Raw genomic sequence first — 26348 nt, 5'->3', positions numbered from 1 at the left:
GAGGGCTTGTTGGAGGACCCTGTCCTCATGCATGGTTGGGTCCTTGACTGATTATTCACAGTGTCCCTGGTACACGCCCCTGGCATAAATACTGTCTCTCCACCTTGCCCTTGTTGCTGACATTTCTTATTCTTCTGTCCCAGACCCCTTCACATTTGCTTCTCTTTCTTGGGTGCTCGATCCCTTCACGCTGGCTTCTCAGGTCCCAGACCCCTGTCTCTGTGTTTTTCTTTCCTCGGTTCCAGACCTCTTTGTATTGGCTTAATGGGTCCCAGAACCCTGTCTCTGTATTACTCGAGTACCCTTGAGGTCCCTGGACCACCCTTGTACCTTCTGTATGTGCTCCCGATCTCTCACCTCGGTCTCTGGCCTCCTCATATCTTCTGACGGTTCTTCTGCATTGCTTCCTGTACACATGTTGCTGTATGCAGCTCCCCAGCACTTCCTGGGAGCTTGGCTGCATGTACCTGCTGGATCGTTTTCCTTGGCGCTTTTCCACATCGGGAGCCTCATCCTCTTCCAGCCTTCAGTCTTTGGTCCTCTTCCAAGCAGGTAGGGATGCTGTCTCTCCTCCTGCCATGTCCCGGTCAGTAGCTGCAGGTTCAGCTTTCCGTCTGCATTGTGGTTGCCTTGCTTGCAGTGCCTCTGAAAATATTGTTAGTCCTTCTTTCAAAGTCCAACAGAACACAACAGCTAGACTGCTCAATGATATGGTCTTGTGAGTTCTTTGTGGTGCAGAGCTTCTTCCTCATCTCAATATAGTGAGGTGACAGTTCAGTGGAGTCAGTCCTGATCTTCTTCCTCTCAGTATACCGAGGGAATAGTTCAGTGGAGTCAGTCCTGATCTTCTTCCTCTCAGTATACCTAGGGAATAGTTCAGTGGAGTTATTCCTGATCTTCCTCATACCAGTATTAGTGGTACTATTGCTATAGCTTAAATACATGGGAGAACATATGTGCTCAGAGGAAGGAAAAGAAGGTCAGGGAAGAGAGTTGGATGAGGGTGTATTATACCACATTATCCCATTATGTCCTCCCTGTATCCCAAAGGGGGAATCCCTTCCCTTTGAGAGCCACACACTAAAGGGTAGCGGCCTCAACTCCCTGGCCTCATGACAATGGTCTCCCCCTAGGATAGTAGGGACGACATCATAGGATTCGTCACAGAAGCTACGAAAATGTCATCATATAAGTAAGTAGGTGACAGAGTGTTGTTGTAAAGTTTCTAAAACCTGACTGATTACAAATAGACCATGGGGAGAAGGCAGACATCGGACAGATGAAAACCAATTCACATCAGTACCTTAAAGGATGCAGCGCACAACGGTTAAGAATGCTGGCTTACTTGGCTGAGAGAGGGTGGAGGTCCATTTGGAGACATAGCCAACAAGTATCAGCTGCGTGATTCCACTGGGGAGAGAGGCCTGAGGGTGAAGCAGAGTAAAACAACAGAGAGGTGTGATGAGGGTCCAATCAGTATATGTTTGAAACGGAGCCACTGGCAGAGTCTGAATGGGGTGACCTAGTCAGCAAAGATGGAAAAATGTGCAGATGCAGAACTCCTGGAGGCAGAAGATGCCATACTCAGAGCCCCATATCCACTGAGCCAGCCTACTAGGCTATGGGAAATGGAGCAGGCCAGAGGGACACAACCTGGAAGTAAGTGAGCACAAGATTCTAGAATCATGGTAGGCAGTCCCATAATCTAGGGCGGAGGGGAAACTGAGACTGATCGTCAAAACCCAAATACTAGAGTGGGCATTTACATATGAAAGGGCACCAAGGAGTTATCCTCTTAGGAGAACCTTAGACAAGGAGAACATTGGAGGGAAAAGAACCAGTAGCTAACCGAGGCAGAGGGCAATGTTGCATGATGCCAGACAGTACAACTCCACTGCATACTGGAGACCCTCAGTAGGAAATGGTTGCGCCACAGCATGTTGGTGGACAGAAAGAGTACAATGGGGGAGGACCCAGGAGTAAGACACTGTATTGCAGGGCGGGTGTGCGAATTTCCAAGCGCCAGCAAAGGAAGATAATTATATTTGACATTCTATACTGTGTTTGAGATGAAAATGTGAGTTCAAGACCTTGCATTCTGGGATTTGGAGGCTGTTAACGTCGCCTTGACCTTCCACTAGTTTTATGGAAATGGAGAGAGAGAAGGAGGGCGTCTGCTGCCACTCTATCCATGACAATTTGGGCTCCTTAAACCTCACTCTGGCAGGTAGCGTGATGTCACTCGTGTGCCCCCAAAGGAGATCCCAGAATTGCATGCTTATCTAAAATGAGTAATTCCAAGACTCTGGCTACACTGTAATATCAAAATAGCTTATGTCTCTGCTAGAGTCTGGGCACGCTGACATGGCTAGCACCTCTGAGCAGTTCTGCCAAGGGGTCACCACTGTTGCCATCTCGGAGTACCCCCACTGCCACTGTACTGCCACACGCATAATATTGGATGCACCCTTCTCTCTGAGAAAAATGTTTTGATGACACAGAACGTCTTTCCCATATTACTTCAGTTTAAAAACGAACAAGCTCTGGTCTGCTTGCATTTTTCCTTTTGCCGTTTTTCTTCTCGTTGTGATCATTGTAGTCTTGATCTCGCGGATATTCTTTTCATGTGTTCAATGGTTCTGGATGCTCAGATTGTCTGACAGTCTACCACGCGCTCACCACTAGATGCCGTGTTTGCTGCCCAGCGGGCTGTGCACGGCAGATGACAGTCACCACTCGTTTAGTAGCACTCGCGCCTTTGTCCGGCTTTGCATATGTAAACCAGTTGTGTGCTGGGAGGCAATTGGTCGTTTTGCACACTGAGTGAACAGCATCTAATGCAGGTTACTGTTTCATGAGAGTGGGATTGGCAACTATACATGCGACGTACTCAAAAAGACAGCAGCTAATTCCGACATTGAAAAGGCATTGAAAAGGCCATCAGCGCGTTCTTATTCAGCAGTCGCTCATTAGAGCATCATGACAGCATAGCCAGTGTGTGCCTTCCTGCCGTTTCGCCTGGAAACACATTTCAGAACCGAACACGTACAGAATGTACTACCTACGTTTGCCTTGCTTTTAAAACGCATTATATGCTGACGGTACCTCGTTTCACTTGTATTTGCGGGCAGCCCCCCTTTCTATACTTTTGTTGTTTGTTGATGGGTTGAGGGATGGACCTCAGATAACACTTTCTTTTTTTCTTTTCTGTAGGTCTTTTTTTTTTAAATCAAAAGGGCAGGTCATTCACCTTTTGATTTCCTGCCGTAGTGTTACCTTGATTATTTAATAACGGATGTCCTGCTTATGTACAGCTGTGGAATGACCTAGCAGGAGCCCCTGTGGTTGTTATCAATTTCCCAGAAAAAAAGAAAATCTACTCACAAAAGGGAACCTTTAATTTCGGAAAACCCATGACTCTTTTTCAGAAAAAGCAGTTGGACAAAACATTTTTTTTAAAATTTTTATTTAGCAGCTCTCTTTCTTTAGTATTTTTTTCAAACATATAACATTTATTTGAACTTCAGGAAAACCGTTTTTTTATTCACTTGTACAAGCTTATTGCATTTTTAATGCACGGATTGAGGCCTCGCGCATGTTCTATTTGGGCACCTATATTTGGTAGACCAGGGATGACCCCACGAAGGATTATAATAATGATCTTCCCTTGTATGTAGCTGTTGATGCAGTATTCCTCCCACTTTTAAGTACTACAGTAATAGCTGGTGTCATTACTCAATGTGGTATGCAATGTCTTGACCACTGAAGAATGAAGTAGTGAGCTGTGATGCCCGTGATTCATCGACGAGACCAAAGATTGCGCACATCCCTGAAGCAAGCGCTTAACTTGCTGAGCAATCTTGTGTTCAACGTATCTGCTTTTCTCTCAAAACATGGACGTTGGTTAGTCCTTAGCAATGTGGTTTTGGAAAGAAAAAAAGGGCTGTCGCAAGGGTGGTGTCTGGCATCCGTGACTTCTTAAACCCCTCAGGAAGAAGTCTTGCAGGAAGTGATCTTTGAGCGCTTTGCAGCCTGTGTTTTGGATGCATAAATGTTATAATCCATGGTAGATCGTTCGTGTTTGATACTGTGGCCTCAGTGCCATTGCTGTAATCCGCATCTATTGAAAGTCAATAACACAAGTGAATGTGGAAACATAGTTGCTAAAAACCAGTTCCCAGTCAGGCATTGTATGTTTTTCTTTTGAATTTAGGCATTTAATATCTAAATAAGTTGATATGCCTCAAGGCCTCCTTTTTGAGGTGATGTATTTTGAGATGGTAAATTAATCGAATCTAAATTAATCTAAATTATAATGTATGATTTCCTGGCTTGTGCATAGGATGTGAAAGCAACGTTATTATTATTTCTCACGTCCACACCCCCCTTATTTTAGCCTCTTAATTATTTTGTTTCCGGATTTGGTCTGTATATTTTTGGCCCAATTTAGTTAACAGGTCTGTCGTCCGATTGCATTATTTTTGATGCAATAAAACGTTCATGAAAAAGCAATCTGTCCCGGAGTGAGAGCATCGCGTGTGGCTTTTTTTATGGGCTTTGCAATTGATTATTATACATTTATCTTAAAAAAACAAGCCTGACACGGGATCCAAGGGGTGAGGATGGATCTGCTGCGCGCGGCGCTCTGGAGGGAAATATAAGGCTGCAGACATCATTTCATGCCCTGGGTGTTTTTGAACATAAATCAAAGAAATTGGCCGATAGTTACAGATGCTCATGGAGGCTATAATGATAATAAACATGTGCAGTATATATGTTTTTTTTTTCTCCCAAGCTGCTGCACACGGGAAGGATGCTGAAGCTGGCATTTTGTACCAACAATTCGAGCTAATTACAGAACATTTTCTTACCAGTTAGAGCTCTTTGGATGGCAGAAATAAGCTTGTACTGCATCCCCTGCACCTGCTTTCCAACACGTGAATTTGTTTTGGGAGAAAATGAGTAGCTTAATGTACTGAATTCAGCATCTGCAACAGTTGCAGCATTTCAAAATGTGGTGCTGCAGATTTACTTTGTGTTCAATTCACTGAAAAGATATGTTATCAATGCAGACATGGAGGAGTCTGTATTCATTGTATATTTTTAGATCTGCTTTTTGTCTGCTGTAAATAGGCTTTGCTGCAGAGCCCGCAAGCCTCCACCTGTTAGCACGATGCTACATATGAAGAACAAAACGCTGGGAATGGATCGCATTCTTTAGTCTAAAGTGCACAAAATGTGTTCCAAATGAATCCATCATAAATGCTTGTACGCCATTTTGATGAGCCATTACTTGATACTTTTTAAGTTTTGGCTACAAGGTGTCACTTGAGCAGCAGAATCTGTAGGCCAAACATGTTGTATTGGAGTACCGATAGCAGTACGCTGTGATGTGACGAGTGACGCAGAGTCTGCCAGCATTGTTTGTGTTATTTATCCACCCATGACTACCCATGCGAATCCCTATGACGATTCCCAGCCACTTACTGCCCCGGACCGAACATACCTCATGGGATCTTTTGGAGTTGTTGCTGTGACATAGTGACATCAACCCTTGTGCTTTATAGGGCCTCCTTCTGTTATTTCTGAGAAGTCTTATGAGTTAAGGCATCATTGCCACTGTAAAAGTACTTGGGGTGTAATAAAAATGTCATGATAAAGTGTGCCTTCTGCCACTTGATTTATTGAAATATGTGTCCTTCTATGTGTTCTTTCACTAAAGTCATGTTAAAAACAAGCATTGGCAAAGTCACCAGCTTTGCCGCGGAATAGGTACTGTGAAGGCATTTGCCAGGGACTGACATCAAATGTTAATGTTAATGTTAATGTTAAAGGTCATTTGTACCGCGCACTATCACCACCGGAGTGGTCCCCTGGCGCTCTGGCGGCTCTGAAAGGGGGGGGGGGTGGTGGGTTAGTGGGTGGAGGCTGGAAAAGTGCAAGATTGCAGTGATGTGCTGTTGGCAGCCTCAGCCCGGTGGTTCCGTCGGCTGGGCCTGGGGTGTATGCGGCCGGTAGTCGTCGTGTGCTGATGTGCGAGTCTATGTGTTTTTTTGTTTTGTTGTTGCAGTGTAGTGAAGTTCGTGCGGTTTGCAGCGCTAGAGGTTTGTGGTTGTGATTGGTTTGGAGTTTGAGAGGTGTATGCAGAGAAGGAAATTGTTAATGGTATTCGTTAGTCATCTCTATCCTGGACTGAACCGGTTGGGCTCGTGTAATCTTACCCGACGGGATGCTTGTACACCCTGAGCCTCAGGAGGTATGTGCCCGATTTTCCATTCGAGGCCGTTTGAGGATCTAGCTGTCCCCTCCGCCCGCTCCCTTAATAACCTTGCATGCTCCTCCCCCCCTCCACATGACTAGCGCCGCTGCTAGTGTCCATACACCCGGTTGTGTGGTGATTGGTGGTATATTGTCTGTTCCACAGCCTCGTGGGACCTAGTTGTGGCTGTAAGGGCGGTGGGGGATGGTAAGGGTTGGCTGGAGTAGTTGCATCCGTTTCTCTGGGTCTCGCGGGTGGACCCCTGTGTCCAGCGTCAGCCCTGCTGGTGCCCCGGGTACTTCTGTCGGTTCTAGCGGTTTGTCACTGTCCTTGCCCATCAAATGCCCATGTGCTCAAAGCATTTTCCATATGTTGCCATCTTATGCGCAGGTAATGCCATTATCATTGTGCCTGGCACATGTCTATCCAAGCCAAAATATCGGATTTGCCAATGCTTGTTGTCTTTTCCAAGAGACACACCTGGCTTGCCTGCATCTTGTAATAGGAGGAAACCACTGATAATGCTGTGTTAATTCTGAAACTTATTTTAGCCAATGCTGATAGCAGCCATTAGTTTCCTAACTGCACCTCCATATGTTGTGAAGGGTATCACATCAATACAGCTGTTTACAATAAGCCGCAAGCTCTTACATGTGTTTCAATCCACTCATGCAGGTACTCAACAGTTCTTCATAGGACAGCTATTGTCCTACTAAGGGATAGATGTAACATTCCATTCCTTCCATGTTTTCATGTTCATAATGCAGTCAATATACTGGAAAATGTTATCAGAACGATGATATATCGACAGAAACTTGTTTTCCGCAACATTAGTGATAACGAGCAATCATGTGTTTAGGTATAGCTGGATTTTATTCAAATTGCAGTCATGATTTTACCTACCTCCAACAAGTTCCAATTCTTGACCAACCACTCTGTGATCATGAAAGGACGGGAAGACATCTTAAAACACTTGAGTATAGGCACGTTATAAATGCCATGTCATATTATATCATATCAGTGTTAGGCTATATTCAGTTGAGCAGCAACCAAACAGTGTGCAACCAAACATGAAGCACTTCTGCGTAAGTGATAATGTTTTATCGGAGCTGACAACTAGCAAGACCACTAGTGGGTGTAACAGACGCTCAACTGCTGTAATAGACTTGGGAGGATAGCTCAGGGCCAACGTGCTCACCGTGGAAGCAAGATGAAATGGTAGGAAGGCAGTCAAAAACTTCCTCGGCATCACCTCCACCTTTGAGACATCGGTGCAACCGCACCTAGAAAGTGCGACAATGCGGCCCAGGGTTTCCAACGCAGGGTACGTCCCGGACCGGGACCAGCTGCTCTCTTCCTGGACATACCTTCCCATGTCCAACATGAAACAGTGTGCCAGACTACTGTGGGGAAACACCGGCCACTACCGCCTTTCCGCGCAAAACTCTTCCGGTAGTTGAGATGTGACACGGTTCCAACAGCACCGGAATTCTCCAGGCCTCGCTGCTAGGCCACTCACAGGTCTGTGCACAATACCAGGACCTGGCTTCCCAACGGCGCTGCCTCGCCGGCCAGCAAATATTCTTCTGAGTGTGGCGACACATGATCTGGGGCAGTGTCCTCCGCCAGCTGCACCGCCCCAGCAGCGATGTTGTTGCAGGTCGTCCACCTACCATCCCATCCTCGACGCCAGTGAAATGATGTGGGTCCATACACCAGGTAAGTGTATAATCAGCTTTATTGTCGAGTCCTGTACACCTCTAAGGACCACACAGGATTGTAGGGAAGACACAGACACCAAGTATAGAAAAAGGGAAGACACCGGGATCCCCACACCCATCCAGCTCTCTCAGCTCTCAACTGTTAACGGTTCCTCTCAGCCAACACCCAAGTCCTCATGCACAAACATTCCACTGCAGACTATGACATCACCACACCTAAGCAGACCACTACACAAGATGAAGTGGAGCAACCCAAGTACGATCCCCGGGTCCGCGCTTAGAAACCTTCGGGCATTTAGCACTTTATAAATAACCAATTACAATTACAATGTGAAAGTTCATTTCTACCCAATGCCAGGCAGCATTGCTACCATAGGATCAAATACAATCTGCACTGTGGCATGCTGGCATCTCTCTTGATTTGGGTACACAAGCATGATTTCACGTCTCCTTTCCTTTTGTTATCCCAAGACCTCGCCTCTATTGGATTATGACGGTCTGTCTCCCATTGTTTCAGTTACTGATGGGATGGAGTGCCTGGGTTTGCTTCTATTCTATAAATAACTGAGATTTTCCGAAATGAGGCAGGAAACAAACAATGCTCTTCCAATGTGGTTGTATTTCTGCCTCGGTTTAGCTGAACTTCCATCTGACAAATCCAGGGACTAATCGAGCAATATTGAAAGCGTTCTTCTTCTGAAATAGAAAAAGCCTGCATTTCTTAAATTCGAATAGCAACGCCCCCTGAGAGCAACTTCCCAATCTCACTAACCTTCCGTCCCTCCATTCCTTCAAAAGCCCTAACAGACTTGGGGTCAAATATGGGGTCTTCTATATGGTCATTAGTGGTGATGGGAAGGTGGAGAGATTATTTCTTTTGTGCTTTATACCAACAACTGATGGACACTTTTGCAGTCTCCAAAGCTTCAGGGAAACCACATTTTAATTTAGGGGGAAACGCATTATGCAAGACAATGGACACTGGAGGGCTGATTTCTATTACTCCAAGCGAGGCTAGAACTCAACTGAGCTGAGACGAGATATTATGCTCCCTTCACCCCACTCCACCCTGGATATTGTAATTCTACATGAATGATGCCTGGTTGTGATATTAATTACCAAATAACCTTGTGAGATACACATTTGAGCAAATGATTTCTTTGTGGTTCTTCAATAACCTGCTTATTTTCAGAAAGGTTTAAGGCTTTAGATAAAGCTCTTCCAGTTCTCAAACAATGTTTGGCAAACTAAGGGCCGAAGTTTCCATCTAAAAAAATGATATAATCCCCATATACAGGGAATGCATGATGATGGCTTGCACTGCCAAAATGCGTAATGCCTCGAACTGCCTAATCCTCTAAGCAAATGGGTCAAAAGAAAGGGCACATTAATAGAGAGAGGGGCATCCCTGTCTGGTTTCACAATATATTGTGGGATGTTTTTACCCATGCATCCAAGCCCTACAATAAAACTGTGCAGTACTGGCATGGAAAACATCATGATGGCCAGAACTCCCCAGAGAGTGCACAGGGAAAACATGAAGAATAGACTGCCACCCATTTTTGCCTATGTTGTGAGCACAGGAGGGCACTGCCTAAAACAACCAGTGGGCTACACACACAGTAGCCTGAAACCATTGGGAATGGCAATGCTGATTGCCAAAAAAAAAAGCAACTCAGAACTGTGGGGAATTCATTTTCTTAATCCCAAAAATGGTTGCATTACCAGTACTCACCACTATCAGAAAGCCGGCATTTTAAAACCACCAGACTTTTGTGTAAAACTGAACAAATTAAACAAAACCAGACCAAGGAAAGACTTGCTAAGAGGTGGATACAATGTAAAACTATATTCTGAAATGACTTGAAGGAAGTCATTATTTAATGTATATGTAAAAATTGTCAGTTTGATTTGAATGTAGAAAACTGGGAACAAAAAGTGACATTTAGCTGAAACCTGGCTTAATGAAACTGGATTCTGCCTGACAACTAACCCCGACAGGAGTTGAAACCTGCTCAGCCACTCCCCTTGCCAAAAGGAGTTGTCACCTCTCTGATTAGATTAGGGGTGGAGCAGCTGGGGACTACAGGGAGTTGAACAAAGGCCTGTCCTGGACTCAGGCAAATGTTATATTGGGGGGCCGTAAAGTGGCTTCCTCTTAGGGAAACTGGGAGGGGCAGTGCCTCTGATAGCAGCTGAGCTTGGGGGAAGTGGATAAACCAGTTATTCCATCCTGTGATGTGGGAAGCCACACCCCTTTTTGACCAGGGCATAATTTTAAAAAGATAGATAACTCATAGTGCGGACTTGTCAGAATTATAAAAGTAATATCATTATTTTTGTGATTTTTCCGTGAACATTTTGAGAGGCGTTAGGACCCTGTGGTGTATTCTGGGGGGTTGCTAGTGGAAAATAGGGTCTCACTCCAAATGTCTGCATGTTAAAAATCTGACACTTCATCAATTAATGTCCATACTCCTTGCGCACATGTGTGTAGTTTTGGGTAAATGTCCGATATTGCAAAGCCAGTTAAAAAGCGCAAAATGTTGTCGTTTTTGAATGCAAGCCCCCAGGAAGATCAGAGGCGGACACGCATGGACCATAAGGAATATATAATGTGCACATGTAATTTCAACAAATTGTATATCTGGGAAGGATGTATTTGAATCAAATATAGATTTGTGGGCAAACTGACCAGGGGAGGATCCTCTGACCCATAAACAGACTTCATCATGCTGACAATCCATTTCCTTCCCCCAATCATGGGAGAGGGGAGAATTGGGCCAATGACAAGGAGAGAGGGGCAGGCTTAGCTAGGCCCAGGCACACACCCATTTTCAAAACACATAAAAAGAGACTGCTGGGACAGGTAGAGAAATTCAATTCCATTTGCTGCGGAGCATGCTGACCGACGACTTCACATCCAGAGATCCAACACTAAGACTTCCAAGCTAAACAGAGACTACAGACCTTTGAACCAAGAAGGCCCACTGCAAGCAAAAGTATTTGTCAGCAGGCCTCAAAATCATTTGCAAACTCTTCCACACCCGGGCGAGCTGTCTGAATTCTTTTGCCAGGAACTCTTGCCAGTACCCAGAAAGCAGTGTTACATCCAGAATCCACTTGATCCGGACCGGAAAGCAGAGAAGTATCCAGAACCAGAGGCCAGAGATCCAGAGTGACCCAGACCACTGTGAGCAGAACCAGAAAGCTGACCCAGATCACTGTGAAGTGCCGAGACCAGAACCGGAGTCCAGTCCAAAACCTGACCAGATCAGTGGCGAGGCATATTTCAAATTTATATTGTGAGTACCAAGCAGAACTGTGCAGAACCAATCTCTTAGTTAAAATAATCTAATCCAAACTATGTTAACCTAAGTAGAACAGCCTCCTAGAAATCGTGTCATCTATCATTTGTAAATGTCACCTGTCAATTCTGAAGCTGCAAGCTGTCACCTGTCATTTTGAGTTTACTTTAAATCCGAAAAACTACCTTTATTTAATCATCCGTATCTCTGGAACCGTTTGGGCTAGGAACGAAATTCTGAAAGCTTAGAATCTCAGCTTTCCAACGAACCTAGAACCGACTTGCTACTCCTTATACTTTTGCCGTAATCACGATTCACGCACTGGCGAATTTTGCCGCGATTTGGCCTGATTTCTTTACCTGTAAAAAGATAGCAGCTTTTTGCTTTCCTCTGCTAAAATTTGTTTGCCTCTTAATAACCATCCCTGAATCATTGCTAAAGTGAGCCTGAGCTCATCCCAAGTATCTCTCACTCACCCTGAACCTCCTAAAGGGAATTAAAAGCATTTTCAGCATATTTCTCACTTCATTGCCACCACATTCAAAGCACTTGGGCCAGTGTTTTAAAACTCATACCGGTTTTCTCTAAGCTTGCTGGGGTGTTAATTGAATTTTGTATTGTATTTGATTGCATTCCTGAGAACTGTGTGTGTTACTTCCATCTCCTTCCATTTCTTACATTGCATAGGGAAGGGGGGTGAATTGCCAGCGAAAAAGTGATTATCTTATCTTTTGCTAAAATCATATCAAGTATTTCTGTACTGCATTTTATTCCTCATTGCTTTTCCCTTGAAATCATAAAAGTATTTTTGCTACTTTATCCATCCTATACTAACTCCTCATTGATTATAAAGAAGTGTGCTAGTGTCAGATTACCCATTGTTGATTAACATTATATTTATAAGGGCGATATTGATTATTAATTTATTATAAAAGCGTGGTATCTATATTTTGTTTTATTTCTCAAATAAACCTTTTAAACTTGCAAAACAGAACTACTTCTTGGCTCAGTGGGATCAGGGGGATTCTAAGAGAGGGGTGTTATATAGGGGTAGTCATCCAGAACTCATGAACTGGACATAAAGATATATCAATAAGGGTTTCCATTCAGTATCCCAGACTAGGCATTGACTTAGCTGTAGTGTTGAATTGAATCCTCTTACAAATGGGGGGCTCGTAGCCGGGGATTCCGGATTATATCTATCACTTGTGCAGATTAATACAGTGTGCTAACTGACAAGATGCGTACATCCGGTCGGCACACCACGTTGTGTTACGCTGTAAAGCACTCCTCAAAGGAACGCTCTAAGGAAACGGTCTGTTTTGCAAAAATAAAATACAAACTTCTGTAAGTCAGGAAGGAACTCAAATTCCAGAATGACGACACTGGTAGACATCAAAATAGCCAGAGAGCACTTCTTACATAAGCTATTTGTGAGAGGTGAGTGGACTCATCAGTACCAAACGGTCTGGTTGCAGGCAATTGTGCAACAGGTCACTGAAACAGGGTCAGATATATGGGGAGATCAGGGTCCCCCACATGTGGCCCTGAGTGAACTATATATGGCCCCTAAAGACAAAGATGAACATAATAAGATTGCCAGGATAGCGGCATAGTTGTATCTATATATGGGAGCCATACAGGACAAATGTGCTGAAGGCCAAGATCTGGCAAATAGGCAACAGATGGCGTTAGAGAAGGCCCAATCTGATCTGGACTCTTCTGAGCAGAGGCTGCTCAGGAACCAGGAGTCAGAAAAGGACAGCAGACAGTACATCACTAAAATAAAGGAGGATATGGATGTGCTGCAACAGGAAAAGGCGGACCAGGATACCAGATTTCTGGCCTTGCAGAAGGAGTAGCAAGAAGGTTTGGACTCCCTACTGCAGAGCCAGAAAAAGCTGGAGCAACAATTAGATTTCAATAGGGCATGTGCCGAGCAGGTAGTCACCCTGCAAAGTCACCTAGATAGGGAGAAGGCAGAGAGCAATAAACTGATTTTGAAAGACCTGGATACCCAGGCAGAGTTTGACCAGGAGCGCCAGAAAGCTGGTGCCTTCCAAAGGGAAAGGGACGACCTGGCGGCACAGATGCAGGCTCTTAGTCAGGAAAGGGATACCTTAGGCCAGGAAGTCTGCCACTTAAAAAGGAAAATGGAAGAAAATCACCTGGCCCTCCAGGGACTGGGTGACCTCCAAAAAGACCACCAGAACTTGTTAGAGGACACCAGGAGGGTGGAGGATGCTCTGGCAAGAAAGGAGCAGGCCAATAGGGACACAGCTCAAGAGGTAACCCTCCTGCAGCAGAGACTGGCCCAGTACTCCAGGACCAATCAGGAGGCACAGAGAGAAAATGAGGCTCTCCGTCAGCACAATGATAGGCTCCAGCAACAGGTAGCGATGCAGGAGAGACTGATAGAGTCTAGTAAGGCCTTAACTGAGGAACTGAAAGCGCAGGCTCTTGCATTGCAACAGGGAGGAGGGGCTGATAGAGACGAGGTGCGTTGGGAAAGGGAAATGCCTGAGCATAACCTCAGGAGCCCTGGTACCAGAGGCCTTCATCTCTCCCAGTCCCTGGACTCTGCCACCCCCACGTCCCCTCGCGCACATGAGCCCAGGGACACCGATACAGCAGATTACTATCCAGCTAGAAGTATGGGGCTCATAGGCCAGTACCTCCCAGGAATGGATGGGCGGGCATCCGGGTATGGGTACCCAAGCACAGTGCAATTTAGTGGGGAACCCCAGGAGAGTAGGCCCATTAAGGGCATCCTGAAAACCGCTGCCCAGTTAGGTCAGTGGGGGGGTACCCATCAAATCCTGGCAGCAAGGAGGGATCTGAAGACTCCTCTGAGCATTACAGGACACAGGAGGCCAGGTCCCCACATTCTGCCAGCCATTCCCAGGCTCGCAGAATCCGGGAAAACCTGGAAGATCAGACGGGCACCTCTGGGAGCAGCGCTTCTGAGTTGGAGGATGAATGGACCAGGGTTACCCGAACCAAAAAGGTCAATAAGGCAAAAAGGGCCTTGCTTAAGGACCCATTGAAACAAATAAAGGCAATAAGGAGTGTCATCACGCCTTATCATAAGAACGCCAAGTATTCTGTTTGGGAACACTTGGAGCTCTATGAGCAAATGATGGAGACTTTCCATTTGAAGGACAGCGAAAGCTGTATTCAATATGTAAAGTGGACCTTCTCACCAGAATACTCCAGTTTCTTTATGGGGCTGGAGGATCAAAACCATGCAAGGTGGTCCACATAGAGGGCGGCCATCTTGAAACATTTTTCTGTGCACAGAAATCCTCAAGAGGCTCGCAAGGCAGCCTACATTTTGCAATGTGGGGAGGATCAGGCCCCACAAGAGTTTGTGCAAGAATTAAAGCATGCTTTTGCGCAGACCACCAGAAGGGTACGCACGGATAGCAGAGAATTTATCAATACGTTTTTCCATGCCTTACCCAAATACATGATGACCCAGCTCGTGAGAGATTTTCATGAGAAAAGATCTTTAGACTGGGTCATTGAACAGGCTACCCGGATCTATGAGGTGCAGAAGCCTATCGAAAATAAAAATAACGCGCCGAAAAACCCCAAAACCAACAGAACCCCTGCTGCTGCCAAGGTGGCAGAGGTAAAGGTTGCCCCCGTTTTAGATTTGGAGATGGGGGGGCCTAAAAACCTGCCTGCACCAAATAATTCACAGCCCAGAAGGCTCTCGGGCCAGTCACAGACAGGGAGTCGAGGAGGTAGTCCCACAAATGGGGTCCCCCGCTCCCCTGACTATGTAAGTCCCCGCTATAAGGGAAACTGACCAATCCTTGGTTATGTGTGGACTCCTCCAGCCCAAGGGGGTGGATCCAGCCAAACACCTAACCCAGGGAACTTCACTCCCAACTTCCCACAGGAGGGCAGAAATTCTCCAAATCCTGGGCAGAACTTTTTCCCCAGGTATCCACCCAATTTCCCGCCCCAAAATCATCCATCCTTCTTTCCCAATTCCCTGAGCCCAGACAACCTAATCCGGGAGAGGGGAGGCCAAGGGTGGAGGGGTACCAAAATCTTCCCAACCAGGGGTACTACCAGAGAAGGGATAGCTACCCTTCCCGGGATCAGCCCAGGGGAGAAAATAGAGCCCCGTATCAGCCTGAGCGGGTTTCCCAGTTAGAGTGCCAGGTCCAAAATATGGCACGGGATCTGGGTCACATACTGAGGGTTCAACAGAACCCTCAGATGAGCATGCCACCGCAGAATGCCCCAAACTCTGGACCTGGTGCTCCAGAACAATGACGGGGGCAGCACCCCGATAACACACCAGTTCCCAGGGAGGAGGCACAAGGGGAAGGGTGGTGTAAAGCCTTGGAGGAAGCTTCCTTCCCATCTTGTAAACAGCCCCTGGAAAACCAGGAACCGGAAACAAAATCTCCTACCCCTGAAAGTCTGCCACCCAAGGAGCAGAGAGGAGGTAGGAGAAACAAAGGACCCAAACAGACCCACTTTGTGGAGGAGGTACAGGTCTTCCAATTTGAGGGAGAGGGATCCTCAGAAGATCCTGGGAAAAGGATCTTCTCCTTCAGAGATGGGGAACTCCTCCCAAGGAAAAATGGGTCCCAAGGGATGTCAATTCAGACTGGGGAGATGTGGAGACTGAGCTACCGCCGCCCATCATCTCATCCCAGAACCGACAATACCGAAATCCCCCGGTTCAAACCCATCCTGGTGACTGCCTCCAAAAAGGGGGGGGCGGCCCAGAACCGGAACCAGGGGAACCCACAATGGCTCTGATCTCCAGTTGCCAACTTTTTCTTTCAGATTCCCAAGGCTCTCCACAGAATTCTGCCCAAATCTCTTCGCTAGCAATGTCCAAAACCAGAAAGTTAGCCCACCAGTTGTCCAAAAATGCGCATTTTCTGTGCCCCCTTGAGGAGAAGGAGGGAAGATACTATGCCCCAGTACAAGTACAGGGGCAGGGTATAATTTTGGCACTGGTGGACACTGGATCCCAAACTACTCTTCTGTCCAAAGGGGCCTTTGAGGAACTAAATGCAGGAAGGGGGAGAATTACTGAATTCCTCTCACCTCTCTTCCTGGACAACTGCAGAACTTTGACGGGAAGGAAATTCCCGTTGAGGGGATTGCAGACTTGGACATTAAAATTGGGCGACACAAGGTGAAACACCCGGTCATAGTAGTGACTCCAGAGGGCACCCCTTGTTTACTAGGGAATGACCTCCTGAGAAGGTTGTCACCCCTAATAGATTGCGTAAACAAGGTCCTCTGGACCCAGACTAGCTGACCAATAAAATTAAAACAGAGTGTCAACCATGTTAGTTTAAATGGCACCTGCCACATGGTTGAACAAAAATCTGACCAAGTAGAATTTCACTTCCAGAACAACCAAATTCCAGACGTGACAGTAATAGCAGTAGGTCAACAGACTGATGATGGGGGGTCCTCTCTATTTCTGAAAATCAACCTTCCTTCCAGTTTAAGGTGGTATTCCACACTGGAAGGAAACACCCTGAAATTATTTACTAATCCACAATCAGAAACTCCCACTCCTATAGTCCAGAAAGATGTGAAATCAGCTCAGAGCCTGGCTGATATTCAGCAAATTGGAGCAGTTGTTCATCCCTGCCCAGTTAAATGATGGGAAGGACTCTGTTCTCGCTTGAGTGTGTGTGAACAACGGTAAGAGCTTCATCAGCGAAGCCATGTTCCGCCAACTCCCAAAAGATCCAGCCATTCCCACATTCAAACTGATAGACAAATGGGAAATGGACCTGGAAGCACCTAATTCCAAACATCTCCTGCCAAGCAGGTGTATGCTCAAAATCTCCATTGGCAACAAGAGCATAGTCCATAATTGTTGGGTCGTGCGAGACGTCACTGCTGCCTTTTACTTAGGCAGTGACATTCTCAATCGCTTTGCCATTAGTTTGGACCAGATAAACTTCAAAGCCTGGTCCCGATTAGCGGATAATCCCATGGGCTTTGATGATCCAGAAAAAGCATTTTGGTCAGCTCAATTGCTACCTTATGCAGTTGAAATTCAGATCAAAGAGGAAGTCACCATCCCAGAAAGGACCCGACAATTCTCCCTGGAAGTGAAAGTTAAAAGAGGACAAAAATTGCAAAACCCTGATGCTTATATTCATCTAAATGCTTCTCTTCAACAGCAAGGGTTAGGGGTAAACCCAACACCATTAGTCAACATAGAACATGACACCATTCCAATAGAGGTGGATAACAGCGACTTACAGAATATTACTCTAGCCGCAGGCACCACTATTGGAATGGCGGTTGATGACCGACATTTCTCCATTGATTTAGGAAATGAACTGTTAGGACCGATCCCCAAGGACTGTTTTGACAGTGACAGTGAGGACAATACAACACCAGACAGGATTTTCACCCGGTATGGGGGGAACTTCCTGGTGTACACTTCTTGCCCTTATGGTAAGGAAGATGTGACTTGTGACTTCAGGAGGGATGAGGTGATTTTCCAGGTCCATGAGGGCTGCCATTCCCACCTGAAGCCTCCAGTCCAAATCAGCACTCTGACCAGGGAGCTGGAGGAGGCCGCTGAGATAGCCAAACCAGAAGTCTTTCCAGGCTTCAGGCAGATGGTGGAAGAGAGTGTCAACCTAGCTGATGCTTGTGTGACTCTGGAACAGAAGCAAAAGTTGAAACAAGTTTTCTTGGATTTCCAAGATCTCTTTGCGGTAGACTCATACGACTGTGGTCGCACCGACATCCACACCACAACAATTCCCACGGACCCTGGAATGACTCCAGTGTTTGTGAAGCAATATCGCTTGCCTCTCGCATCCATGGAGTCCCTTACTGAAATAATTAAGAACCTTGAGTCCCGGGGAATAATCCGTCCAGTCCACAGCACTTTCAATAATCCGGTGCTGGGAATATTGAAGCCAAACGGCCAGTGGAGACTCTGCGCCGACCTTAGGGAGCTCAACAAACGGGTCCATACTTCCCGATGGCCTCTGCCCTACATTGACCAAGGGCTGGCCCAGATTCAGGGGTCACAGGTATTCACAGCAATAGACCTGACCAATGGATACTGGACCATGCCTGTCAGTAGGGAGCACCAATACAAACTGGCTTTTACCTTTGGGGGCCAGCAGTACACATGGACCCGGACTCCCTTCGGATACCTCAACTCCGGCAATGAATTCAACATTTTCCTACATAAGGCCATGCCCGACCTGGGTGCGAGGGGTAACCTGGCTTATGTAGATGATGTCCTCATCAAAAGTTCATCTGTGCAAGAACACATAGCGGAGATCCGTTATGTTCTGACACAGTTGAGGGCCGCCGGAGCAAAACTTTCCTTCCAGAAAGCACGGTGGTGTAGAACCCGTGTTAATATCTTGGGGCATGAGATTACTCCTCAGGGTCTCTGTCCCCAGGAAAAGAAAGTGGAAGCACTTCAGAAACTGAAAGACCCCACCACTCTGCGGGAACTAAGGAGCCTCCTTGTACTGCTAATTACAGCAGAAAGTTCATTGAGGGCTACGCAGAAATCACCAGAACCCTGATTCATCTCTTGAAGGGGGGGTCAAGTGGGAATGGGGTCCAGAACAATCAGAGGCAGTAAGACAACTCAAAATAAGCCTCTCACAAGCGCCTTGCCTAGCTTACCCTGTCAGAAACAAGGAGTTCTTCCTGGAGACAGGGTTCTCTAATACGTGCTTGACGGCAGTATTATACCAAAAGCATGACAAGGTCAATAAAGTAATCTCCTATGCGAGCAAAACTTTATCCTCCGTGGAGGAAAAATTCAACGATTGTGAGAAGGCACTCCTGGCAACGGTGTGGGCATTGAAGAATTACCGCCCGTTTATCCAGGGGGAACACATCATAGTGGAGACTCCACACCAGCCTCTGCAATATCTCCAAAGTGACAGAAACCGGGCCGGAAATGTGAGTAATTCCCGAATTACTTCCTGGATTCTGTCAATGCAAGGCTTTCCTGTAGAGGTCAGATATGGCCAAAACAAGAAGAGTCCCCTCGCGCAAGGTCTGGCTGATTTGCATGATTGTGCCAGAGAAAACTGTCTCGAGGACGAAAGTCTAAAAATCAAGGACAACATGGAGGCATACCTTAATTCCCCACACAAAGTCTTTGAAGAAGACAAGTGTGAGGGAATGCCCACTTTCTATGTGGATGGATGCTCGTACCATGTTGACGACAACGGGGAGAAAGAACTGGTGGCCGGCGTAGGGAATGCATGGGTGAATGAGTCACCAGAACCCTCCGCTGGATACAAAATTGGTCCCCGAAGTAGTCAGGTGGCAGAATTGATGGCTGTGCATCAGGCCATCCTCACTGCTGTCCAGCATCAACTCCACGAACTGGTCATAATCACAGATTCGGATTATGTACGGAACGGGTTCGTGGAGCACCTGGTCAACTGGAAAACCAGAGGCATGTTATGCGCTAATAACAAACCCCTGAAACATGGGAAGTTAATCCAAAACATTGATGATCTGGTCACCTCAAATGGGATGACCATCTACTGGAAGAAGATCAAGGGTCATTCCAAAGTAGAGGGACCAGACAAAACTGGAAATGACTTAGCTGATCAGCTGGCCAAAACTGGGGCCATCTAAGGGGATCTAATCAACATAGAGCCCCTGTTGGGGGAAATCCAAGTCACCGCTATCACTAGGTCCCAGACAAATGCTCACAATGATCTTTCAACTGCACAATGGAGTAAGGAGACCCCTGATGCTGATTTAATTACAGCTCAGAAGGGGGATCCAATTATTGGTAAGTTTTACCAACACCTTGAGGTCCCTGAGAACTTTCCCCTGATGGATACCGATTACATTGGGAAAGAGGACCTAAGAGTGTTGATGAAATATCCAAAAATGTTCCGAATCCAAGACGGTTTGCTGGTAAGGAAATCCAAAGCTGGCCACGATCAGTGGGTGGTTCCTACCTCATTCCGAAGCCTGATGTTAAGTCACGCCCATGATGCGGCCACCGCTGGTCATAGAGGGTTTCACACAACACTGGAAATCTTAAGAGAGGTTGCATACTGGCCACACATGGGGCTGGACCTTGACCAATACTTGAAGGGGTGTTGTGTGTGTGCACAATTTCAGCCATCATCCCTCACACACCGTGCACCTCTCCAAAAGAGGGGGATGACACTGCCATGGTCAGATTTGCAAATCGACTTTGTAGGCCCTGTGATTCGCTCCTCTAAAGGAAACAAGTACATGTTGACCGTTACATGCTTGTTTACCAAGTGGGTGGAATGTCTCCCAGCCCCAAACTGCAAGGCAGAAACAGCAGCTGCCCTGATGATTAACCACATCTTTTCCCGTTTTGGTCTACCTCAAAGGATTGAATCAGACAGGGGTAGCAACTTCACCAGTGAAGTAATGACAAAGATGTGGGAGATACTGGGGGTCAAAAGAAAGCTACATATTGCTTACCGGCCAGCTTCTTCTGGAGTAGTGGAGAGATATAACCGAACCATTGTGAGCATCTTATAAAAAGTTTGTGGCAGATTCTGGGCCAAGTTGTCACCATTTGAGTTGATGACTGGACGCAAAATGGTACTTCCCCAGCATTTGCTCTACAGAACCCAAGAGCAAATGTTAATAAATGCCTCCACAACTCATGAGTATGTGGAGAATTTAAGGAAACACCTTCAGCATGCTTTTGCCTATGCTCAGCGGAATCTAAAAAGATCAGCTGAGAGCATGAAGACCCACTATGATTTAAAAACTACCCGAAAGGAATATAAGGTGGGTGATCGGGTCTATCTATACAATTTCCAAAGGAACCAGGCCAAAAAGCGAGAATTCTTGCCTACATGGAAGGGACCGTTTGAAATTATAGACAAGATCTCCCCTGTTGCCTATAAGATCTGCATCCCCAAAGGCAGTCTGGCGGAAGGGGAAGACAAGTGGGTCCATATTAACCAGCTAAAGTGTTGCCATCCCAGGCACACTTTGCAGCAACTGGAGGAGTCATCTGCAATACAGGAGGGGACCGCTCCAGATTAATTCAGTTCCAACCCTAAAATATCCCACAGATAGTCTCTAAAATATACTCTTGTAAGCCACTGTCTTTGAATGATAACGTGTATCTCAAAAGTAAAATGTTAGGTATGTTAAAGTATAAAATGTATATGTCTGCCACACCATTAGTAGTGATGGAAAAATGTCTACGAATAGGTATTGCCGCTTTTCCTTTGTCGTCCTAGGAGAAAGAAAACCTGGAGACTGGCCAAGGAGGACGATCCGGAGACCGGGAGCAGAGAACCAAGGGGCCCGGGGTACCGCCCAATCCTCCCATCAGGACCAGCAAGGAGAACTGATTGATCGACTGGAGGGAGGAAAAGATGCTGAACTGTGCCACCTATGGAATTGGAAGAAGAGGAGGCGAACATCCCAGATCTTGCGAGTTCCATCAGTGAAAGGACAGAATGGCCATTGCAAGAGGGGGGGCTTGTGGGATGTTTTTACCCATGCATCCAAGCCCTACAATAAAACTGTGCAGTACTGGCATGGAAAACATCATGATGGCCAGAACTCCCCAGAGAGTGCACAGGGAAAACATGAAGAATAGGCTGCCACCCATTTTTGCCTATGTTGTGAGCACAGGAGGGCACTGCCTAAAACCACCAGTGGGCTACACACACAGTTGCCTGACACCATTGGGAATGGCAATGCTGATTGCCAAAAAAAAGCAACTCAGAACTGTGGGGAATTCATTTTCTTAATCCCAAAAATGGTTGCATTACCAGTACTCACCACTATCAGAAAGCCGGCGTTTTAAAACCACCAGACTTTTGTGTAAAACTGAACAAATGAAACAAAACCAGACCAAGGAAAGATTTGCTAAGAGGTGGATACAATGTAAAACTATATTCTGAAATGACTTGAAGGAAGTAATTAGTTAATGTATATGTAAAAATTGTCAGTTTGATTTGAATGTAGAAAACTGGGAACAAAAAGTGACATTTAGCTGAAACCTGGCTTAATGAAACTGGATTCTGCCTGACAACAAACCCCAACAGGAGTTGAAACCTGCTCAGCCACTCCCCTTGCCAAAAGGAGTGGTCACCTCTCTGATTAGATTAGGGGTGGAGCAGCTGGGGACTACAGGGAGTTGAACAAAGGCCTGTCCTGGACTCAGGCAAATGTTATATTGGGGGGCCGTAAAGTGGCTTCCACTTAGGGGAAACTGGGAGGGGCAGTGCCTCTGCTAGCAGCTGAGCTTGGGGGAAGTGGATCAACCAGTTATTCCACCCTGTGATGTGGGAAGCCACACCCCTTTTTGATCAGGGCATAATTTTAAAAAGATAGATAACTCATAGTGCGGACTTGTCAGAATTATATAAGTAATATCATTATTTTTGTGATTTTTCTGTGAACATTTTGAGAGGCGTTAGGACCCTGTAGTGTATTCTGGGGGGTTGCTAGCGGAAAATAGGGTCTCAATCCAAATGTCTGCATGTTAAAAATCTGACACTTCATCAATTAATGTCCATACTCCTTGCGCACATGTGTGTAATTTTGGGTAAATGTCCGATATTGCAAAACCAGTTAAAAAGCGCAAAATGTTGTCGTTTTTGAATGCAAGCCCCCAGGAAGATCAGAGGCGGACAGGCATGGACCATAAGGAATATATAATGTGCACATATAATTTCAACAAATTGTATATTTGGGAAGGATGTATTTGAATCAAATATAGATTTGTGGGCAAACTGACCAGGGGAGGATCCTCTGACCCATAAACAGACTTCATCATGCTGACAATCCATTTCCTTCCCCCATTCATGGGAGAGGGGAGAATTGGGCCAACGACAAGTAGAGAGGGGCAGGCTTAGCTAGGCCCAGGCACACACCCATTTTCAAAACACATAAAAAGAGACTGCTGGGACAGGTAGAGACATTCAATTCCATTTGCTGCGGAGCATGCTGACCGACGACTTCACATCCAGAGATCCAACACTTAGACTTCCAAGCTAAACAGAGACTACAGAACTTTGAACCAAGAAGGCCCACTGCAAGCAAAAGTATTTGTCAGCAGGCCTCAAAATCATTTGCAAACTCTTCCACAGCCGGGCGAGCTGTCTGAATTCTTTTGCCAAGAACTCTTGCCAGTACCCAGAAAGCAGTGTTACATCCAGAATCCACTTGATCCGGACCGGAAAGCAGAGCAGTATCCAGAACCAGAGGCCAGAGATCCAGAGTGACCCAGACCGCTGTGAGCAGAACCAGAGAGCTGACCCAGATCACTGTGAAGTGCCGAGACCAGAACCGGAGTCCAGTCCAAAACCTGACCAGATCCGTGGCAAGGCATATTTCAAATTTATATTGTGAGTACCTAGCAGAACTGTGCAGAACCAATCTCTTAGTTAAAATAATCTAATCCAAACTATTTTAACCTAAGTAGAACAGCCTCCTAGAAATCGTGTCATCTGTCATTTGTAAAGCTGCACAACTGTCACCTGTCAATTCTGAAGCTGCAAGCTGTCACCTGTCATTTTGAGTTTACTTTAAATCCGAAAAACTACCTTTATTTAATCGTCCGTATCTCTGGAACCGTTTGGGCTAGGAACGAAATTCTGAAAGCTTATAATCTCAGCTTTCCAACGAACCTAGAACCGACTTGCTACTCCTTATACTTTTGCCGTAATCATGATTCACGCACTGGTGAATTTTGCCGCGATTTGCGATTTGGCCTGATTTCTTTACCTGTAAAAAGATAGCAGCTTTTTGCTTTCCTCTGCTAAAAATTTGTTTGCCTCTTAATAACCATCCCTGAATCATTGCTAAAGTGAGCCTGAGCTCATCCCAAGTATCTCTCACTCACCCTGAACCTCCTAAAGGGAATTAAAAGCATTTTCAGCATATTTCTCACTTCATTGCCACCACATTCAAAGCACTTGGGGCTGTGTTTTAAAACTCATACCGGTTTTTTCTAAGCTTGCTCGGGTGGGAATTGATTTTCGTATTGTATTTGATTGCATTCCTGAGAACTGTGTGTGTTACTTCCATCTCCTTCCATTGCTTACATTGCATAGGGGAGGGGGGTGAATTGCCAGAGAAAAAGTGATTATCTTATCTTTTGCTAAAATCATATCAAGTATTTCTGTACTGCATTTTATTCCTCATTGCTTTTCCCTTGAAATCATAAAAGTATTTTTGCTACTTTATCCATCCTATACTAACTCCTCATTGATTATAAAGAAGTGTGCTAGTGTCAGATTACCCATTGTTGATTAACATTATATTTATAAGGGCGATATCGATTATTAATTTAATATAAAAGCGTGGTGTCTATATTTTGTTTTATTTCTCAAATAAACCTTTTATACTTGCAAAACAGAACTACTTCTTGGCTCAGTGGGATCAGGGGCATTCTAAGAGAGGGGTGTTATATAGGGGTAGTCATCCAGAACTCATGAACTGGACATAAAGATATATCAATAAGGGTTTCCATTCAGTATCCCAGACTAGGCATTGACTTAGCTGTAGTGTTGAATTGAATCCTCTTACAAATTGGGGGGTCGTAGCCGGGGATTCCGGATTAGATCTATCAGTTGTGCAGATTAATACAGTGTGCTAACTGACAAGATACATACATCCGGTCGGAACACCACGTTGTGTTACGCTGTAAAGCACTCCTCAAAGGAACGCTCTAATGAAACGGTCTGTTTTGAAAAAATAAAATACAAACTTCTGTAAGTCAGGAAGGAACTCAAATTCCAGAATGACGACACTGGTAGACATGAAAATAGCCAGAGAGCACTTCTTACATAAGCTATTTGTGAGAGGTGAGTGGACTCATCAGGACCAAACGGTCTGGTTGCAGGCAATCGCGCAACAGGTCACTGAAACAGGGTCAGATATATGGGGAAATCAGGGTCCCCCACATGTGGCCCTGAGTGAACTATATATGGCCCCCAAAAGCCAAAGATGAACATAATAAGATTGCCAGGATAGCGGCATATTTGTATCTATATATGGGAGGCATACAGGACAAATGTGTTGAAGTCCAAGATCTGGCAAATAGGCAACAGATGGCGTTAGAGAAGGCCCAATCTGATCTGGACTCTTCTGAGCAGAGGCTGCTCAGGAGCCAGGAGTCAGAAAATGACAGCAGACAGTACATCACTAAAATAAAGGAGGATAAGGATGTGCTGCAACAGGAAAAGGCGGACCAGGATACCAGATTTCTGGCCTTGCAGAAGGAGTACCAAGAAGGTTTGGACTCTCTACTGCAGAGCCAGAAAAAGCTGGAGCAACAATTAGATTTCAATAGGGCATGTGCCGAGCAGGTAGTCACCCTGCAAAGTCACCTAGATAGGGAGAAGGCAGAGAGCAATAAACTGATTTTGAAAGACCTGGATACCCAGGCAGAGTTTGACCAGGAGCGCCAGAAAGCTGGTGCCTTCCAAAGGCAAAGGGACGACCTGTCGGCACAGATGCAGGCTCTTGGTCAGGAAAGGGATACCTTAGGCCAGGAAGTCTGCCACTTAAAAAGGAAAATGGAAGAAAATCACCTGGCCCTCCAGGGACTGGGTGCCCTCCAAAAAGAACACCAGAACTTGTTAGAGGACACCAGGAAGGTGGACGATGCTCTGGCAAGAAAGGAGCAGGCCGATAGGGACACAGCTCAGGAGGTAACCCTCCTGCAGCAGAGACTGGCCCAGTACTCCAGGACCAATCAGGAGGCACAGAGAGAAAATGAGGCTCTCCGTCAGCACAATATTAGGCTCCAGCAACAGGTAGCGATGCAGGAGAGACTGATAGAGTCTAGTAAGGCCTTAACTGAGGAACTGAAAGCGCAGGCTCTTGCATTGCAACAGGGAGGAGGGGCTGATAGAGACGAGGTGCGCTGGGAAAGGGAAACGCCTGAGCATAACCTCAGGAGCCCTGGTACCAGAGGCCTTCATCTCTCCCAGTCCCTGGACTCTGCCACCCCCACGTCCCCTCGCGCACTTGAGCCCAGAGACACGGATACGACAGATCACTATCCAACTAGAAGTATGGGGCTCATAGGCCAGT

At 46.0% G+C, this 26348-nt stretch overlaps 1 long non-coding RNA gene across 1 annotated transcript in view; it reads left to right on the top strand.

Annotated features, from left to right (window-relative positions):
• LOC138468145 (uncharacterized) overlaps nucleotides 1-26348 on the top strand; it is a 273604-nt gene that overhangs the window by 154742 nt on the left and 92514 nt on the right. The gene's annotated exons all lie outside the window — the stretch shown is intronic.

This window comes from Ambystoma mexicanum, chromosome 4q (assembly GCF_040938575.1).
Source record: "Ambystoma mexicanum isolate Mex_15411 chromosome 4q, UKY_AmexF1_1, whole genome shotgun sequence".
NCBI classification, from domain to species: Eukaryota; Metazoa; Chordata; class Amphibia; order Caudata; family Ambystomatidae; genus Ambystoma; species Ambystoma mexicanum.
Note: the sequence above shows the minus strand (reverse complement) of the source record. Positions and strands in the feature narration are given on the sequence as shown.